Source organism: Manis pentadactyla, chromosome 3 (assembly GCF_030020395.1).
Source record: "Manis pentadactyla isolate mManPen7 chromosome 3, mManPen7.hap1, whole genome shotgun sequence".
In the NCBI taxonomy this organism is placed as follows: Eukaryota; Metazoa; Chordata; class Mammalia; order Pholidota; family Manidae; genus Manis; species Manis pentadactyla.
In genome coordinates this window covers 137,949,056-137,970,286 of record NC_080021.1, presented here as the reverse complement: position 1 = coordinate 137,970,286, position 21,231 = coordinate 137,949,056, and positions in this window count along the sequence as shown.

The window sequence follows — 21,231 nt, the reverse complement described above, 5'->3', positions numbered from 1 at the left end:
ACCACAAGCATTTTACCACACGGGGCTTGCTACACCGCTGTCAAGTCTCATTGAAAACATAGGTGATTCAAAAGTTAGCATATGTAGCCTCCCTGACTTGGGGAAATCATTGAGATGAAACATGTTACTGATGATATAGTTTCCAGTGGTCAATGGGCATATCCATGGCTATATCTTCCTTTATTCCTTTGTATTCAAAGGCTCAGAAATATCACAAACCATATGCACTGAAGAGTTCTCCTCTTGTCTCCTGAAATCCAGGGGGAAAATATGTAGAAAGCAGGGCACATGGTTTGGTCATACTTTGCTGGACCCATTTTCTGGTTCTTGCTAGGTTGGCTCTGCTTTCTCTCAGGCCTGTGCATGTGGACCGGTGTGACCGCCTGGTCACCTGTAGGCAAGGCTCTCAACTTGACCAAATACTGATGTAACTCATCCAACTCATAAGGTAACAGCATCAAATTTTTGCTCCAGATTGTGGATCTAGCCTCAATAAATTAGTCACAACACAAATCCTAAGTTGAGGTGTCGAGCTCTGTAGCCGGTCCTATGTGTGGCATTCTTCCTCTAGGACCCAGCTTGTGTCCTTATTCCTGGCTTGTGTATTCTTCCCCCTCCCCCCGGCCTTCCCCCCCCTTTCTTATTTATTTATTTATTTATTGAAGTATAGTTGATACACAATATCATACTGGTTTCAGCATGCAACATAGTGATTTGACAATTTACATACATTATGAAATGCTTACCATCTGTCACCTTACAAAGTTATTACAGTATTATTGACTATATTCCCAATGCTGTACTTTTCATCCCCATGATTTATCTATTTTATAATTGGGAGTTTGTAATGGCTTGTGTATGCTTTTCCATTAATTATGCAACAATAACTTCTATTTGTCCTCTGCTTTGAAAAAAGTGGTGATTTTAAAGTTTATTATAGGTACTTTTGGAAATGTTCAATTGTAGTGGACAATTGAACCCAGAGATTGTGGGATTTATTTATTCCTTTATTTATTATTCTGAACTCCCACACAGTGCCTGGCAGGCAGGAAGCAATCAGTACATGTGTGTGAGTTATTGAGAGAGGACAGCATATTTTACTTGGTTTTTTAAAAGCATGCCAAAGCTCTAAACAGTTTGTCTATCTATCATCTATCTATCTATCTATCTATCTATCATCTATCTGTATCTATCATCTATCTGTATCTATCATCTATCTATCTATCTATCTATCTATCTATCTATCATCTATCTATCTATCTATCTATCTATCTATCTATCTATCTATCTATCTATCATCTATCTATCTATCTATCTATCTATCTATCTATCTATCTATCTATCTATTATCTATCTATCTATCATCTATCTATCTATCTATCATGAATATTTCCCCCCCCTTTCTTCTACTGTAGGCAGTTTTTAATGCATGAAAACATCTATGGTTTAATGTCAGGCACAATTTGGAATTCTTGTCCTATGCCAACACATTTAATCCATGTAACAGTCCCTCGGGGGGGTTGTCATAGTCATCTCACCTTATAGATGGAGAAACTAGACACAGGGGACAGCTGAGTGTCCAAGTCAGTGAGTGGCAGAGCTGAGGTTTGAACCCAGGCATCCTGTGCCCAGAAACTGTGCCTTTAACCACATACTCACACTGCCTGTCAAGTCATGATACTGCCAATGTTCTTGGGCCCCCAGGAGAAGGAGCATAGATAAAGTGCAATTCATTAAAAAAAAAAAAAAAAGATAGGCTCTTTGATCCACCTCCACTCCAGACATGAAGCAAATGTTTGGAATTTGGTTTAGGAGTTAGGGAGCATGAGTGGAATCCATCTAATACACCAGTGTACTGGAACCTTATCTCTCCTGATTTCCTATCTCATATTTCATGTTGCACATAAAATACTTCTGAACTTTGGCCTCAGAAACTCACACAAAGGGCACTTGATAAAATGACGTCAAGTGGTAAATCTTTGTACAGTAGCCTTATCACCAGTGTTATGAAACTATTTTTATTGTATTTCCTTTTGAGCAGCCATGGAGACAGTTCCAGATCCACAGCTAATTTCCATTTGTATGAGAGACTTCCTCAGCATATGGTGGGCATTCATGATTAAACAGTCTGCCCACAGTATTGCACACAGAACTGAACTTGAAGATAAAGGACCTTGAATCTGGATCATGGATTCGGTTCCATAGGTACCTCTCCTGTGTTCAGTTATGCTTATTATTTCCAATTATGCTTATTAATTAGGAAAGTGATACATAATTGTTGTCACAAATGAAACAATGTAAAGACATAAAAAGGTAACAATCACTTCCTCACCTCACATACACACAGATGCGCACGCAGGATAGATATTTCTGTCCCTCCTAAAGTAAGCATAGTAACAGCCAGGTATTTATCCTTCTATACCTTTTCCCTACCCTGGTGGAAACATATACAAATATAGATGCATGTATTATTATACATTAGTGTGCACATTTTTTTTTTTTTTTTACAATTTAATAGGCTATTTTTTAGAGCAGTTTTAGGTTCACAACAAAATTGAGTGGAAGGTACTGAGATTTCCCCCACCCCGGCTGCCTCCACACATGCAGATTCCCCCCTTACCAACATCCCACACCAGAGTGAGACATTTGTTATGACTGAAGAACCTATACATGATGTATTTACCAATATAATAATGTGTGAAATTGCCTATATTTGAAAATTTTGACCTATGGTGTTGGCAATTTCACGTGGTTTAACAATAAATTCATTGATACAAATTTAATAATAATTTTAATAAATGTATAGATGCACAAAATTCCATCATGGCCATGTACCCATTTCCCTGGGGGTAGTAAGGCTATTTCCAGTTTCTGAGAGCATAACAATGCTGCAGTGAACAACCTTAACCATCTTTTCTTAAAAAGCAATGCTCACAGCGATATCCCAATTTCTGAGCACGTAACTTGGTACACAGAAACTGTTCAATAAACATTTGTTGGATGACTAAACGGGAGAAGGGGCTCTGATGCTGTCACGATGGCTGTGTGAATCTGTTGCTGCTCCTCTGATCCACTCACCCGCCATTGGCTGGGAGCCCGGCTCCTCCGCGGCTCGTCTCATTCTTCCTACATCCCCAACTGTTCACTTCTGCCTTTGGCAGCAACGAGTGCCTCTTACCATACAACTCCCTTAACAAACAGCTTTGTTAAGATATATCTCGTACCATAAAATTCATCCATTTAAAGGGAACCAGTTCAATGGGTTTTCAGCATATTCACAGATATGTGCAACCATCACCACAGTCAATTTTAGAATATTTTCATCCCCTCTAAAGAAAATCCCATAGCCTTTAGCTATTACCGTCCTATCTCTCCCCTACCCCTACCCAGTCCTAAGAAACCATTAGAGTTGGCCCTTGCACAAGGTAGGGGTTGGGTGTGGACTTCCCACACAGTCGACAATCCACATACAGCTTTTGACTCTCCCCAAACTTTATGAATAGCACTGTTGATTTTATGGTAGTAAATGATAAAATATTTACATGTATTTTATGCATTCATGACATAGCTAACTTTTTCTTAAAATTTTTTTTGATATTTCTAGGTTACTTGGTTTGTCGGCGAGTTTTCTCAAGTTGTTGCAAATCTCAAAAAAATTTTCCAATATAGTTATTGAAAAAAAGCTGCGTGTAAGTGGACCCATGCAGTTCAAACCAGTGCTGTTCCAGGATTAGCTAAAATGACTTTCCGTCCCTATTCTTTCTCTGTAGATTTCCCCATTCTGGACATTTTATATGAATGGAGTCATATAATAAGTGGTCTTTTGTGATTTGTTTCTTTCACTTGGCACAATGGTTTCAAGGCCCATCTGTGTTGCCACTTGTGCCAGCCTGTCATTCCTTTCTTTGCTGGGTAATATTCCGTTGTATGGCTGTGTCTCATTTTACAATGGGCTTAGGCTACTATCATGGGATACTGAGGAATTATGGGGATAGGGAAACTGAGGGCAATTGAAAAAGAAAAAAAATACCATATTAAGCGGAACTCCATCAAATATAATAATTCTATTTATGTAACATTAATATGTGTATGCATATATGTATAAGGAAATAGGAACATGGGGCTAGAACTTGGTCTACTGACTTTAGACAATTGCTATATAGTGAAAAAAAGAGAGAAAATATCAAATAATGGGAATAGTATAATTTCATGTTGTAAAACAAAAGCTACCCAATCAATTGTTGATTAATCCATCACTCCACCCACCTATATGTGTGTGTGTGCTTTTTATACTTGCATGTGCTTGTATACACATATATATGTCTACAGAATGTCATGGAAGATGCACATGGACATGCTGATAGCTTTTCCTTCAGACATCTTGTGGAAATTTGAAAAAATATTTAATTAAAAAAATTTTATCATTTTTCATAATTTGAAAAAAATATTCAATAAAAAGACATATTTTTAAGTAATATTTTTTTAAAGAAAGAAAGAAAAAACAAAAACCCAGAGGCAAGTTAATGATTATGAGGACTGATGAGTGGTTTATAATTCTGTTAGAAGAGAATCTGGTTAGCTACCTCAGTGGGCATTAACTCAATGTTAAATAAGTTATTAGAGAGCTAAAAATGAAAATGGTATGACAGAATGCATGCATCCAGAGCTTGCTCTGAGCCAGATCCGTCCTAGTTCTTGAGGGGTTCAGCCAGAAGAGCTAAGTTGCAAGACTGACCTGTGTCTTAGAGGGGCTTATCTTTCAAAGGCAGGGCCTGGCTGATAAAGTGCCAAGACAGGGCTTGTGGTTTTCTTGTCCAGCACACCATATTCCATAAAGAGTCTCAGGAGTTCTATAAACTTGAGGTTAAACCCTGGCCAGGACACAGGGACCTGAGGACAACCTTCCCAAAACGACCCTTTAAAAATGTTTTTCATTTCAGTGGGAGGAGGAAGGGAGGGACACAGTGAAAAGAGCCTGTGGATATTTCAGCAAGCAATGCCAGGAAGCTGAGGAGAGCATTGGACAGAAAATTAATGAAAGACTTTGTTTTCCCACAACTTGGGGTTTGTCTGATGGCTTGTGTTGGCATTCCAGACTCTTGGATCACTGTGGTTTTGAAATCCTGTTGATCTTTAAAAAGAGATGCTTGGGATTCTGAGAGGTGGGAGTAGCTCCCATTATCCTGGATTTTTGCCACTCAAAATGGTGAACAGTGACCTGATGGGCCTTCCCTGCATTCTCCCTCAGCACCTCCAACATTGCTCTTCCTCCCTGATTTGCTGTCTGTCACAAGGCAGTTATAGATATTGAACCAAAGTACATAACTGCAATGGAATTTTATCTCCTGTGAATATTTCTTTCATTGGATGTTGTGAATTTCTTAAGGACCTTGATCTGTTAGGTAACCCTAGTCCATAAAATTCATGGACAGAACACCTAACTTTGACAAAGGCCAGGAGCATTGACTGATGGGTTTGGTAACAATTCCTGATATGTATTAGACCACTTGCAACATCCCCTTTAGATTGATAGTGTTTTGTTTTTAAGCCAAGAATTCTATATAGAAATAACCAGAGAGCAAAAATATTTCTGGACATACTGCTTCTCAATCTTACTTGGAGAACACCTGGTTTTCAGGGAAGCATGGGATAATTTAGACACAGTAAAACACTAGTTAATTTGGGCAAATTTGCATTTTTTGCTTTTAAGTTGACTTGACAATATCTGAAGTAGCTACTAGGCTGCAAAGACAAAAAACACTTTCCCTTCAAATGACTGAAGGAAGCTGTTCATCTTTCAATCTATGTATTTTGTTTCTTTCATTTCTCTTTTGCCAGTTTTTGAGGACATTTATTAGAAGTTGCCTCAACTATCATGCCTGTCACAGAGGAGGCATTCACTATATATTTTTTATATGTAGGAATGCCATGATGATTAATGCATTTAATCAGGATAGGCGAGGTTATGCTGTCATAACAAATAACTCTGAAGTGTCAGTGGCTTAGCACAGTGAAACTATTTCCTGCTCACCACAAATTCTGATATGAGTTGACAAGGGGGGTCTTCTTCATCTGGTGAGTTGGGGGCTGTCTTCAGCTTGTGAGGCCCTTCTCTCAACACTAGGCTTGTCCCAGCGAAGGAAAAGAAAGAGGAAGGTGACCTGTCGACTCTCAGGTGCCTTGGGATGGAGACAGTACATCGCTTCCTCTCCTCTTCCCAGGTGCCAGCTACAATCACATGGCCCTGGCCCAGCAGCAGGGGAGTGTGGGAGATGTAGGGAGCCCATGAATATTCAGTGAGCACTATGGTCTTGCTGCCTTTGAGTTTAAGGAAACAATGAGGTGTGAACTAAAAGCCAAAACAACATTTTCCATTTTTAGTTGTCTAGACTTCATTAACACTAGTACTACAAAGGACTTTAAGGGGAGAATTTCTTTTTCATGTTAAAAAAAGTTTGGGAAATGCTGTGTACTATATTTATCTCATTGAATTTACAATGTGCAGTTGCTTATTAAAGGTTTTGAAAAGTGCTACATTAAAGAAACCTATTTAATTAGAATAGGCAAGATATCATACGGTGAAGTTAATTTATTTATTCATTTATTTGATAAAATTTTTGAAAACCCACTATTTGCCAGGAGTTGAGCTAGACTTTGAGGGGAAATTAGATGAATGAGGACTTTTCCTCACAAAGAAATTAATTTCAGGGGAAGAGTATAAAGCAGTTCCATATGAGTGCTTGCATTACAATAGGGGATAAATATTTTCCCTATTCATCAATATCTTTCTATGTCAAACAGTCTTGCGACTCACTCGAGCATTTTCACGGGGCTGTTTTATAACATTTTCATCCTATAGTAGACAGACAATTTTTTTTCTAACTAGACTTTATTTTTTAGAGTTTTGGATCTACAGTAAAATTGAGCATAAGGTACAGAAATTTACCATATACCTGCTAAGATAGGTAATTTTGAAATATAATGACATCAGTTTACTTTCTGTCTAGTTGACAATTTTTCTTAATTAATGTACATTATAAAACAATTGTTTTAAAGATAAAATATCACAGGATGCCAATAAATAACAAAATATACTAATGTGACTCAAATTTTTAAACTCAAAGTTTTAAAATTAAAAAGTGGTTATTCTTATGCTAAAAAAATATTAAGCAAGTCCAAAAAGAGTGTTCATAAACATTAAGATTTTATACATAAACATTAAGTCTTTAATATAAGTCCTCTAATCTCTCTTTCTAGAAGTAACTACGGCTACCATTTTTTCCCCTGTATTCTTCTAGAGATAATCTGTGTATATACTATTACAAAAATACCTCAGACATATCAAAGGTTCAGTTCCAGACCACTGCAATGAAGCGAATATTGCAATAAAGCAGGTCAAATGAACATTTTGGCTTCCCAGTGCATATAAAAGTTATGTTTACACTATAGCATAGTATGTTAAGTGTGTGATAGCAATATGTCTAAAAAACAATCAATATTCACAGTTTAATTTAAAAATACCTTATTGCTAAAAAATGCTATTGTCTGAGCTTTCAGTGAGTTGTAGTCACTGATCACAGATCACCATAATGAATATAATAATAATGGAAAAAGTTTGAAATGTTGTGAGAATTACCAAAAGTGACACAGAGACAGGAAGTGAGCAGATGCTGTTGGAAAAGTGGTGCCAATAGACTGCTCAACAAAGGGTTGCTGCAGAGCTTCAATCTGTAAGAAAGGCAATCAGCTGCAAAGTACTTTATAAAATGAGGTATGCCTGTGTATATACACACACACATATATACACACATGCATACAAACACATGTATCCCATGTATATATTATATATGCACACATATATATATATATTCTTTTGTAAAACACAAATGATAGCCTATGATTGGGACTCTTTTGTACTTTTGTGTTTTAAAATTAAAAACATATCTAAAATTCAATTTGCACACACACACACACACACACACACACACTGTTTAGATATATCATAATATATGTGGCTAGCACTCTACTGATGATCATTTAGGTCAAAATGGTTTTTAAAGTTTATTTTTTTAATTTCATGTTTTTTTAATTAAAAAAAAAAAGAAATCAAAGTAAACTAATGAATCCTTAAAATGTGGCTCTTGTGAGACATATTTAATACCCAAATGGTTTTTCTTAAAAAAATGTAATTTTGCACTTTTTAAAAACATGCAAGAATATATCTAAAAATTCATTTCACATATGTACATATATGTTTAAGTGCACCTTAAAACTTTCTCTTTTTCCTTTTTAAAAGAAGGTTAATTATGATAAGGAAAAATTCTGAATTGGGTGACATAAGGGCTGGAGAATGAAGGAGAGAGACAAGCTAAGGTCATCAGTCAATAGCTGTGGGACAGAGCTAACCAGAAACTCCACATTCCTGGATGAAGTCATTTCAACAAACATCTGCAAGGTCCCCAGGGCCACTGCATCCCCCTTGCACATGACCAGTGTCTGAGCATCAACACCCAACCCACTGCCTTTTCTATGGACCAACCACCCATCCTCGGACTTTTCCCACTTCACGTTAGCCCACTTTCCTTGTCTGTAACCAATGTGAACTTAAAAAACTTTCTTTCCTTGAGACCCCCATAAATGTGCCCTGTTTCTTGAGTCTGGCGGACAAGTTGTTTCTATGAACTGGCCTTGCTGTTGGTGAAGCAGAAACTTCCTGTCCTAGGACTCAGTTTTTATTCTGGCTGCATCTGTAGAGGCTTAATAAGCCCCTTTATTTCAGAGCTCTCTTGGTCTCTAGAGTTTTTGATTTGTCGGCTGATTTAGGTGTTAGACATGCTAGCATAGAGCATTCGAGGTTCATCTGCATTTGAATTCACAAGAATATCCCCTTGGACAAGGGTGGGGCATAAGTTGCTACATAGCAATAATTATAGATGATGATTACCTAGCCTTTGTGGAACTTTGTAAAGATGTTAATTTTAAGTTATTGCCTCTAAAAATATTAATGCTTTCTGATTGGTGATGAAAATATGTTGAATGAGAACACAGAAATTTAGGCAAAAGGGTTAATGTATTTCCTTTTGGATAGTCAATGTTAGTAGTGATAAAAAGGAAAGCCACAGGGCCAAGAGCAAGTGCTGGACCAGGTCAGCAACCCGGGGCTCAATGCCTAGCCTCCTCCAGAAATGTAAGCTTAGCCAAGTCAGAATTTTCTGGCCAGCACCAGTGAGATAATATATCCTATTAGCCCCCTCCATCCCTCCGAAAGAGAAAATGAGGTAATCTACATGATACGACCCTCTGCAATTCCTCCTCAGGGTATGACCTTGCCTGAAACAGTTTCCACTTTTCTTTTGCTGGTAATTTTGCCCACCCTCCTGGCTATAAAAACCTTCCATTTTGTCTAACTTCATGGAGCATTTCTCTGCTTGCTGTATGGGAAGCTGCCCAATTCATGAATTGCTTAATAAGCCCAATTAGATCTTCAAACTTGGTTGAATTTTGCTCTTTAACAGTAGGAAAAGGGAAAGAAAGGGCACCACTTTTTCTCTCTTGTAAGATGAATAAGCTGCCAGGATCCGTGGAGGGAGGACTCTGGCCAGAGATCTTCCACCTGCTCTGGCAGTGAGCAATCACTCCATCTTTGAAGTGATTTACAAACATTAATGAAGCTTCCCAAATTTCTAACAGCCGCATAAGGCAGGAAGATTATAATTACCCTGTTTTACAAATAGGAGCTGGGGACACAAATAGGTTAAGTGCTTTGCCTCGGGCACACCCTGATTCCTGCAGGAGTTAGCAGGGGAGCTGGGCTTCCCCAGCCCTGTCTCTTGGACAACATATATGCACATGTACATATACACACACCTACACACCCGTGCACACAAACATGTATGAGGTCTACATTTCTCATCTATGAGAGTGTACAAAGAAATAAATAGTGAGTACATTTACTCCATTATACCTCCTATATATGAGCGTGTTTTTGTTATTTGTGCAAATATCTTAGCTCCCAATAAGAGTATGAGCTCCTTGACACAGGAAGAACAAGGCTCTTTTTCTTTTTTTCACTTGAGATTTAGTAGGTCTTTGCTTATCACTTGTCGAATAATATCCAAATATGTGTAAATAAAGGTGTAGTCTCAGCTCTCAAGAGATTTAAAGCCCTGAAACACCATACAGGATTGGCTTGATCTTTCACAGCCTGCTACCCAGGAAATAAATCTAAAAGTCTCTCTTTGAAAAGAGACCCCACTACAATTTCTCCCCGTCTAGAGACAGGGCCTACAGATAAGGCCAATGTTTATAACTTAAATCTCTTCTTTGCCACTGTGTGAACAATAGTTCACAGAAATTAGGAATGACTGCAGGTAATGACAAAACACTGAGGTGATTAATATTTCTTTATCCCACCTATATTTTGAGGGTTTAGAAGGTCAATACATTTCAGTGGTTCTCTGTTTTTTTCTCTTCCCCTGAACTCCTAACCCAGTGAGTAATAACTTTAGTATTTATTCAAATTTTCAGTTTTTCTTGAAGTGTTCTGGATGAGGCTGCAGATGTTGAGATTGCATTTAAAAAATGTATGCAGCTCCAGTTCTCTAAAAATTAAAAGATCAGCATCACGTTAAATCACTATGTAAAAAATTCATTCCTGTTGTATTTGTGTTTAGATGACTCAGACAGTTCCTTTGGGAAGAAATTCCACTCATGGGCATTCATGTTTGCATTTTATTTCAGTGAGAAACTGTGCTGCTTTTCTTGGTTGTGGTGTTGCCCTGGCATTTGGTTGCTTCGCCTCCCTGGTTAGCTCATTTCTTGTAGTTGTGGCCTCTGGCTGTGGTGCCGATCCTCACTTTGTTATTTTGCTTTCTCTCCTCTGTCCTGGGGTACTGGCAGCCAGTTCAGGGCCCTCTCTGCTCCGGCGGTGGGCATCCACCTGTGGGTCCATCATTTCCATCTGTCCTCGGAGCTCTTTGAACAGTGGCTCACTTCAGAGCCATAAATGCTGAGGTCCATGAGCTAATCCAGTCTCCCTGGTTGATAGAATCCACGACAGGATCACAAGCTGCAGGGTCATAAACATCATTTGGGTGCTAATAAATTTCAAGCTTTGAAAGGAGGTGTTTATGTCTAGCGAGAGATACTGTTTGCAGAAGGAACTTTCTTGGGGCATCTGTAATTTATTTGGTAGAGGTGACACCTCAGTGGCCTGGCAAGAGAATTTCTCTCCAGTCTCAGGTAAAGGAGGAGGGTGCCATTAGGTAGCAAGAGCCCTGGGACTGCCCAGTGGACGTCCCCCCCCTCCGAGCCCCTCCCCTCCCACCTCCTCTATGCTATTGTTTTCATGATTGGTCTTTTGTAGTGGGCTCTCTCCACAGGTAAAGGGCTAGTGATGCAGGCTTTAAATCTCCTGGGAGAGGGGGGTTAACTTTTTATAACATTCTTTAGTCTTGTTAGTTTTCCCAGGGGCGTACTCTCCCACTTGTGTGATTGAATTTTGTAACTTTGATCTTTCAGTCCAAGGATTTGGATTGGATTAGAATAAAATAGGTGGAATTTTGTTCTTTGGGTCGTTTTAAAAATAGGGTACATTTCTATTTTGGTTGGTATGTATGGTGTGGTCTGTGATGTGTTCAACTGGTCTGAGGTGTTCAACTGGGTGTTCAACAGAATTGTGTGGATCAGTAAGTGTTTATGAATGGCCTTTCACTCACTCAGGACTCCTCGGTGATGATGGAGCTGTAAAGCAAAGAGAAGCCATGGACGTGCAACCTCGGTGGGAAGGAAAGGAGGATTCTCGTTGAAGGAACTGGCAGACTTGTGCTTGATTGCTGAGTGGTCCACACCTTCCCTCCCCCAGCCCTCAGGGGCAAGCTGCCTATCAGGGTGGCTGTGTTTCTTCCAGGCTGTGTGGACGTGAGTGAACATTACCTGGCCTCACCAGCTGGGTGCCACGAGTTCCATTTTTGTGCTACTTCAGTTGATTGCTTTAGGAGGACAAGCTCTAACAGAAGCCGGTTTAGTATTTTCACAGTTCCCAGGGACGGTGGCACCATTTGGTGAGTCGTGTTTGCTGGTGAAGGTGCTCCTTTAACTTCTGTCTCCTCCAGTGACCCTGACCTGCTGCTGCATCAGCCTTGCCTTGGGAGCCATTGTCAGGGGCGCTGTCAGGAGTGAGCTCCTGCTGCCCGCCTTCCGTTTTGGGTGAATGCGTGAGTGCACAAGGAGGCCTTCAGCAGGCAGAACATTTGTCTGTCGCATAATGAGCTTCGTGGCCGGAGAGTGAAAAGAGAGTAGCAAGTTGGCTAATGTTAACAGTGGTCTGGGTGTCCCCAAAGGTGGGGTGGGTCCACTCTAGCTTTAAAGGTGAGAGGCCGTGGACTGCCACCAGCATCAAATTCCCTACCGGGCAGACATGCTCCGCTAAACCACAACACCAGCCTTCAACTTCTGCCCTAATCCAAAGAGCCCCCTCCACCCCCATGAAACATGTACCTGACGGCCCTGATGGATGGATGCTTCCCGGTGTAGGTGCCGTGGGTAATAACAGTCTGCCACTGATTAAATCGCAGGTTTCCCATATCATTCTTATGAGCTCTGCAGTCCAGTTCCCTGGGCTGACAGCTGTACAATAGCACCTTTTGAACTGTTCCTGGTCTCATGCCAGAAATCTTATCTTTTAATGGTCTTGCACCCACCTCCCAGCTCCTAGAGCAAGTAGAGAAAGGAAGGAGTATGTTTTGAAAGAAATTTCAAGCTTCTATTGTGTGTTTTCCCACTTTGTAGTCCAGTTTGTCACCGATAAAAAGCGTCTTGGGAAAGAGTAGAAGAGCAGATTATTTTAGAATGTCCTCATGAAATCCATGTTCATGTTTTAACACTTCTGTTGAATGCTTACTATATACTAGACACTCTACGAGGTGCTGGAATAGCAGGCTAGCAAAAATTGTTTTGTTCTTAGCATTCTGCATGGTTGATTTTTAAATGCAATTTATTGTATATCATGATGATAAAATAGGTGAGTTAATGTTTAATTTTTTGTTTTGTTTTGAAGAAGATCACATACTGGAAAATAAAAAGCCAAGATATCTTATTTTTTTCCATCTATTTTCTGAAACCAAAGTAGACATTGCTTTGTGAAAACTCATTTCTGCAGGATGTTGTGAGAACTCTGTTAATGTAGCAGTGTATTTTTTTTATGAGGACTCATCAAAGAAGGTTCTCTCAGAAGTCAGCACCTCTGATAACTGGACTCCTCACAAGTAATTGGTTTGCTTTGATCTTGGGAACACCGTGAAATCTGAAAATGTGTTTCTCTCTTTGCAGAGATGTCAGAACCCATATTGTCCTCTACTAATCCTGTTTCCAATTTCACTTATTTTCCCTGCCCCTATTTTCCTTGTTCTTTTTCTCACCTATTTTAACCTTATAGAACGGTTTACACATAGCTTAATAAATCTCAAATCCTTTTTGGAATGAGGTGGAGGTACTCTCAGTACATTAATAGAATAGGAAACAGTTATACCTAAGAAAAACTACAGGCTGGATTTATTTATGATTGAAAATTTCTGGAGCATTTAAGAATGCATCTAGACAGTATTAATGTTCTTTAGGTCCCCAAGTAAAATATTCATATAGTTCTAGAGAGCTTCTTAGTCCAGATGGACCACAGAGATACCTAGTTTGTTTTTGAGAATGTTCTGCATTGACTCTTGTTGGGGTTTGTGTATATACAATAAGACAGTAATTTTTTCCCATTTAGTATTATAAAAATAATACAAGCTCATGTTAAAACATTTCACACAGCATATAAAGGAGAATTAAGTACTAAATTAAAAAATTTTTCCTTTCCTGGGCCTTGGAATTTCACACCCCATGTGTAACACTATAGACTTTCCTATGTTCTTATAAGAATATGTGTGTATGCAAATACTTTGGTGTTATCTGAATGAATCATACTCTTCTGTGAAGCAGGCTTTTGCCAGTTGACAAAATACGGATTGTTTTTCAGGGTAGTAGAAATAGCCCTCTTTCATTCTTTTTACCTCTTCTTATTTTTTATTTCATTGAATACTTCATACCTTATTTGACTAGTCTTTTATTAATGGGCACTGGACTTCCCTTTTTTGCAAGCAGACATTGCTGCAACAAATGCGCTTGCTCACATAATTTTTACACACCTGTGGGAAAGATACTTCTGGAAAGATAATTGCTGGGTGTGCACATCAATATTTTTGATAGATACTGCTGAATGGCCCTCCAAATAGAGTTTTTCAAAAAAGTTTATTCTTATTTGCTCATCTCCTCACAAAGACTGGATATAAACTTTTTCTTTTTTATAAGGAAGGTGACAAATAGCATTTGTGTTTGTTTTAATATGAATCTCCATATTATGAGTGAGCTTGGGCTCATTTATTTCATTAGCTGCCATTTGTTAACTGACTCTTTGGGTTTCTTTTTCTCTGGACAATATCATAGGTCCTTTGCACATTTTCTCCACTTACTGGATTGTTTGGCTTTTTCTTATTTTAAAGAGTGTTCTTTATTTTAATTTCTGTCTGTCATGCTATGCAATTAAAAAGCATCTTGGCTGATCATTTGGTTTGTTTCTATTATATATGTAATATATACATCTCCCATACTGAATTTCGTTTTTGTAGTCAAATTTATCAATATTTCTTTTATGGAGTCTTTTTTTTAAATGGATGTTTAGATATCCTCAACAAAATTGTAAGCACATTTAGGTATGCTTTTCTGAATGTTTTATGGTTTAGTATTTTTAGTTTCGGTCTTCCACCCATTTATAATTCATTCATTAAGTGACATAAGATTGAGTGCTTTCGTTTTTCTGCCTAGCCAGTGTCCTGAGTGCCATCTTTTACTCACTAATTCGAGTGCCACCTTCATCTTTTTTTCTGGGCAGCTTGACCTGTTTCTGTATTCTTGGTTCTAGTACTGGAAAGGTTTAATTTTTTTGTGGGGGTGGCTTTTGGGGTTTAGCTCATTATTTATTTATTTTTGATTTTAAAAAGTTGACGTATAATTGACCTACAACATTATATCAGTTTCAGTTATACAACATAATGGTTTGATATTTGTATATACTACAAAATGATGGTCACAATAAGTCTGATTAACATCTGTCATACTTAGCTACAGACTTTTTTCTTATGATGAGAACTTTTCAGATTTGATCTCTTAGCAAGTGTCACATATACAATACAGTCTTACTAACTCTAGTCACCAACGCTGTAATTACATCCTGAGGATTTATTTTGTAATACAAAGTTTGTATCTTTTGACCATTCACCCATTTCTCCCATTTCCCCCATTTCCCATCCACTGCCTCAGGAAACCACCAATCTGTTCTTTATGTCTATAAGCTTTCTTTCTTTTTTTAGATTCCATGTATAAGTGAGATCATATGATATTTGTCTTTCTCTGACTTATTTCACTTAGTATAATGCCCTCAAAGTCTATCCAAGTTGGTACTATCCAAGTAGGAGGATTTCAGTCTTTTTTGTGGTCGAATAATACTCCATTGTGTACCTATAGGCCCCATTTTCTTTTTTCCCTTCATCTGCCCATAGGCATTGCATTGTTTGCAGCTTGGTTGCTGTAGGTAATGCTTCAGTGAACACAGGGCTGCACATAGCTTTTCATTATTAGTGTTTTCATCTTTGGATAAATACCCAGAAATGGAATTGCTAAATCATATGGTAGTTGAATTTCTAACTTTTTGAGGGATCTCCATACTGTTTTCCACAGTGGCTGCACCAATTTACATTCTCACTGACAGTGTAGGAGGGTTCCCTTTCCTCCACTTCCTTAGCAACACTTGTTATTTCTTGTCATTTGGATAATAGACTACCTAACAGGTGGGAGGTGATATTTCACTGTGGTTTTGATTTGCATCTTCCTGGTGATTAGTGATACGGAGCATCTTTTCACATGTCCGTTGGCCGTCTGTATGTCTTCTTTGAAAAAATTTCTATTCAGATCCTCCACCCATTTAAAAAATTGGATTCTTTGTTTCCCTATTGAATTGTATGAATTCCACATATATTTTGGCTATTAGCCCCTTATCTGATACATGGTTTGCAAATATTTGTCCCTGTTCTATAGGTTGCCTTTTCCTTCTGTTGAAGGCTTCCTTTGCTGTGCAGAAGATTTCTAGTTTGACATAGTCCCACTTGTTTTCCATTTTTGGTGTTAAATTCGAAATACCAACACCTAGACCAATATCAAGGAGCTTACTGCCTATGCTTTGTTTTAGGAGCTTAACGGTTTCAGGTCTTACATTCAAGTCCTTAAAACACTTTGAGTTGATTTTTGTGTCTGATGTAAGACAATGATCCACTTTCATTCTTTTGCACAGAGCTGCCCAGTTTTCCCAACTCCATTTAATGAAGAGACTATCCTTTCCCCTTATATATTCTTGCCTCCTTTGTTGTACATTAATTGTCCAGAAAGGTTGATTTTTTTTAGTTTTGGAATGTATTCAACATGTACGGTTTGTTTGAGTCAAGTTATTTGCCTGTGCTTGGAGTTCACGGGACTCAGGGCAGCCCGCTAGTGTGGGAAGAGGGCTGCAATCACTCGCCTGGGCTCTCTGCGCCTCTAACACAATCCAGTGGAGCAACCACATAATACTCCACTTCTGCGACATATTCACTTTACACTTGGCAAAGTGCTTTCATGTCCACTACCTCATTTATCCTAACAACAGTCTTTTAAGTTACCTATTCTCTCACTAATCCTAACAACAGCCTTGTAAGTTAGATGTTGCTGTTCCTATTTCATCAGGGTGCTGGGATTTGGGTGGCATCGTATAGCTCCCACACAGCACAGCCGGGACTCCTGCCCCTGTCTGCCAGTGTACTGCCCCCTGAACGCAGCTGCCCCATTTCCAGGGCTAATACTGGATCTTCCACTCAACATCAGCCCCGCCGTGAGGCTTTCCAGCAGGTGCTGTCTCAATTGGATCTGCGACTTTTTCTTGTGGCTTCCATGCAATGAAGTCCTCAAGCACGTTTTTAAAAATACACCACTGGTGGCTGCCTGCAGACTGGCCAGCATGGAGACCCTGTCCTGGCCTTTATCTGCAGTCCCTCCACAGGAGGCTGGCATAAGGGTGGAGGTGGTTGATGATTAGGCTTCTCTAGGGCTTTCTTTCTTAAAAGGATTAAGCTTTCCACTCTCTGCTGTTATTTATTTTTTTTTTAGAGGGGAATTTTTCTGTACTACTCTAAATTCTTTGAGCAGATACTTATCAGCAACCTCTGTGATAGCAAAGTACTTCTCAACCAAGAGAAAGTCAGTTTGACAGAAAAACATGCTGCATAATTAAAGGATTAGCATCATTTCTCCTGAAGTTAAATTAGGAGGGGAAGGTTTTGTGCTAACTTGTTATGATAAAATTATTTGTTGTCATTTTGCAGATAACAGCTCTCAGGCCATGAGGTAGTGTCAGTTTTGATATTTTAGCCTCAGAGGCAAGTGGGAAATGACATTTATACAACGTGACCACAGTGGCACATACCTGAATTGTCTCCAGCTTGTCAAATCCAGACATTTCCCTTTTTGTGAGAGAAGGGGAATACTTTCCTTTTCCGCTTGTTTTTCTGTGGAGGGAAGAAGTTTCATCTTCCAGTGTATTCTGGAAGCCAGCTGACTTTTGTGTTGCTCTTATTGGGTGATTAAATCTCTCTCTCTGGCCCAGGCCACAGGGGCTGGAGAGGGGGTTTGGGGAAGAATGATAGCCAGGATTTGGGGGGGACAGAAGACCTGGCTAAAGGATAATGCAGAAGACCAGTTTTATCTAGTTGTTGAAGCCTGTTTGGCTCTTTCTGACCCGCTGCTGCTTTCTTTTATGCAGGGGTCTTCGTTCCATGGGAAGCAGAGCTTGCTTGGTGGGAACAGTCTGGGCATTTGCTTCACGGAGACCTTTGGTGCAGGGGTTGTCTGTCTTCAGCAGAGGCTCTGGCCAGGCTCCCGGGTGTCTGTGGCTGTGCTCTGGCGGGGCATCCGCCACCCTGAGGGCCTGCTGAGGTGGGTTTGACACCAATGGTGGACCCCAAGTCCAAGCTTGTCCCAAACTGTGTTGCCTTCCAAAGGTGGTATTTGAAGTGGGGGTTTGAAAAGTAGTGGGATATTTTAGGTCAGATTAAGTGGAGAGGAAAAAGTCTAAGCCAGGTGGTGACATGTGGGAAGTCAGAGACATCTTTGGGGTGGAAGGAGATAGGGAGATGTTGTGGAAGCCAGGTGAGGGCTTGTCTGGAAGGTCAGCCGCAGGTGCCCTGGGGGCCTGTGTCACTTCCCTGTGGCCCTCCTGCGAGGCTGGAGCTTCTGTGGGGGCTGGGCACCTCCCTCCTGTGTGTGCCCTGGTGCCCTCTTGTTCTGCCTCAGGGCTTCCTGCAGAGTCCAGAAGAGCCCCCATCTGCCTGCAGGAGTGTCCCAACCCTGGAGGCAGCCCCCAGGCCAGGGGGTGGGAGTTGGTGGACAAACATCCCAGCCTCCCTCCTTTGGCGGGGACACTCTGAGGTGTGGTCTCTGTGGCTCCTCTGGGGGTGAAGCCAGTCACCCACAGAGGTGACCAGCTTGGTGCCACTGTCTCTCTTCTTACCTGCTCCACCCTTCTGCCCCCTCGCTCCTGCTTCCTGGGCTCATCTTGCAGACAAACCACCTGCACATGAGGCACGTGGAGGAAAACACTGAAGGGTGCAGGTGGTTGTCGCATGTGTTACTGGGTGTGGAGTTGTGGAGAGGGGGTGAGGGCTGGGGAGGAGAGCCTGAGGGCTGGTGGGCACAAAATATACAGAAACCAAACAAAAAGACCTTTAAACACAGCATATTGGGTTCTTTGACAAATAATCTGTAAGGAAAAGAAGTGATGGTGGAGGAACCTGTGAGGAGAAGAAATGAAGACTTAAAATTTTTACAACATGGGCAAGATTGAGCTATGGTGCCTAGGATTTCACACTTGGGTGATGTGATGATACAGAGACAGAAAGAAGCAATAGTTCTAATAAAGTCCCAACAGTGGTTACATTTTGGAGAAGACAGGTAGTGGCTGAGATGGAGTATAAGATGAGGATTTCTAAGGTGGTGGCAAAGTTCTATTTCTTAAACTGGGTGGTGCTTAAAATAATTCACTAAGATTGACATTTATTTTGAATAGTTTTCTTCATCTGTATTATATTTTCTTTACAATGTAAAGGTTAAAAGTCCTGATAAATGTTATACAATTGAGCTGGGTATTTATGAAAAATTATATGTGTGTGTAGAAAAAACGGACACAAATAAAAACAGCAGCTGACCAGGTGTATGAAATTACCTCTGACAGCTAAAGAGAATGTTCCAGAATTAGTCTGAGGATTTTCCCTTTGCAAATCTAGGGGGCCTCAAGGCACTGGGCTGAGCAGCCTTCCTACCTAACTTTGTCCAGACAGATGAAGGTAGGAAGGATAATTTTTGATCATGACCGCTAGATGCATGAGTAACATTCTGTCTGGTAATTATTTTTGACATGTGACAGTTCTAGACACAACCTTTTGCAGCTCTGAACTGTCGGCAGTGTATAAGTAACCAAATGATCTCAGGGTGCCTCTTTGCGTGCCTGCTTTCAAATTACGGTAGAGGAGTTTGGGAAACCACATACCCAGAGGGATGCTTGCAGTTTTAGGAAAGAATCCAATCCCTTATCAACAGCCACAACAAAAGTGGGACTTTAAAATTAATTTTTAAAACCCTAGCCCCTGTGTATAGAACTGGGCTTGCAGTCATTCAGAGCAGATGCCAGGTGAAACTTTGTTCCCAGGTAGCTCTCCCACCTGTCTGCCACACTTCTGAAGTTCCGACCCTTTTAGATTACTCTGCTGGCCAGTAAGTTTAAGTAGTGAGGTAAGACTGTTATGAGACACTCAGGCTATGAATGTGAAAAGAATGCATACAGAAAGGGGCTCTGAACTGGAGAGCAGAAGGACGGGACATTGTAGAGGGCAGGGAACTGCTTAGAAGCAAAATGCTTGGGGCTTTGCCAAAGCAGCCATCAAAAGGCACCAAGTGTCTGTCTGCGCTGATCCAGGGAGTTCGTCAGGTTCTTCTGATTTGAAGTGACGACAACTCAGCCTAACTGGGCATAAGGAACAAAGAGGAATTTACTGGTTCATATAATTTAAAAGGCCCATCATAGATTTGGGGTGGGGTTTCAGGATTGGCTTGATCCAGGGGCTCAAACAATACTTTGAAAACCTGGTCTCTTCTGCTCTTAGACCTGCTTTTCTCTCTTTTGGAGTCCCTCTCAGCAGGCTCTCTGCTAGTGGGTGCTCCAGTCATCTCCTAAGTGTAGTGTAACAGGTGCTTCCTTGCCCTGATCACTGCAGCACACATTGTGGGATTAGCTCTGATTGGCTCTGAGGGGCCATACCCTCACCTCTGAATCAGTCATGGCTGCCAGATACAGCTCTGGATATTTGAAATGTGACTAGTCCAAACTGAGTTGTTCTGTAAATATAAAACATGCACTAGGCTTCAAAGATGAAAAGAATTGTAAAATATCTCATTAATAAGTTTTTGTACTTATTACCTGTTGATAGGATGGTATTTGGGGATATATTGGGTGAAATAAAATATGTATAATTAGTTTCACCTGTTTCTTCTTGCCTCCTTTCAAATATGGCTGCTAGAACATTAAAAATTATATTGGTGGCTCACATTGTATTTGTACAAAACAGCTCTGGGATAGAGCATAGCAGATGAAGGCAGCACCTGGAGGTGGAGGGCATTGTGCATGGGGCTGGACAAACTCCTGAGCATCCTCATTTCCATAGCAAAGATAAAGAGAACCAGACCTTGTGAGGTATTTGTGCCTATTAATGGAATAACTGATGGTCTATAAGGAGCACTTAACAAATGGTAGCTGCTGCTTCTATTTTGCATGGTGAGGCCCAGTCCTTCTACTGGATTAGCTGTCAGTTTTACCTTTCTAGTCATCTTTACTAACAGAGTGCCTGGCTTGTAGCAGGAACTCCTTCAGTTAAATTAAGTTTCTTGAATGAATAAATGAAACATCAGAAATGATTTGAGAAAATTTTCTAGAAGTCAAAACTTACCCACTTGGTGATTTTGATCAAGGACAAATCTATCAGAGATTATAAACTGCTTTATGATTTTCCTCAAGGAAAGTGTTTGGCTAGAAACTATGGCAACCAGGCAATTCATGTCGAT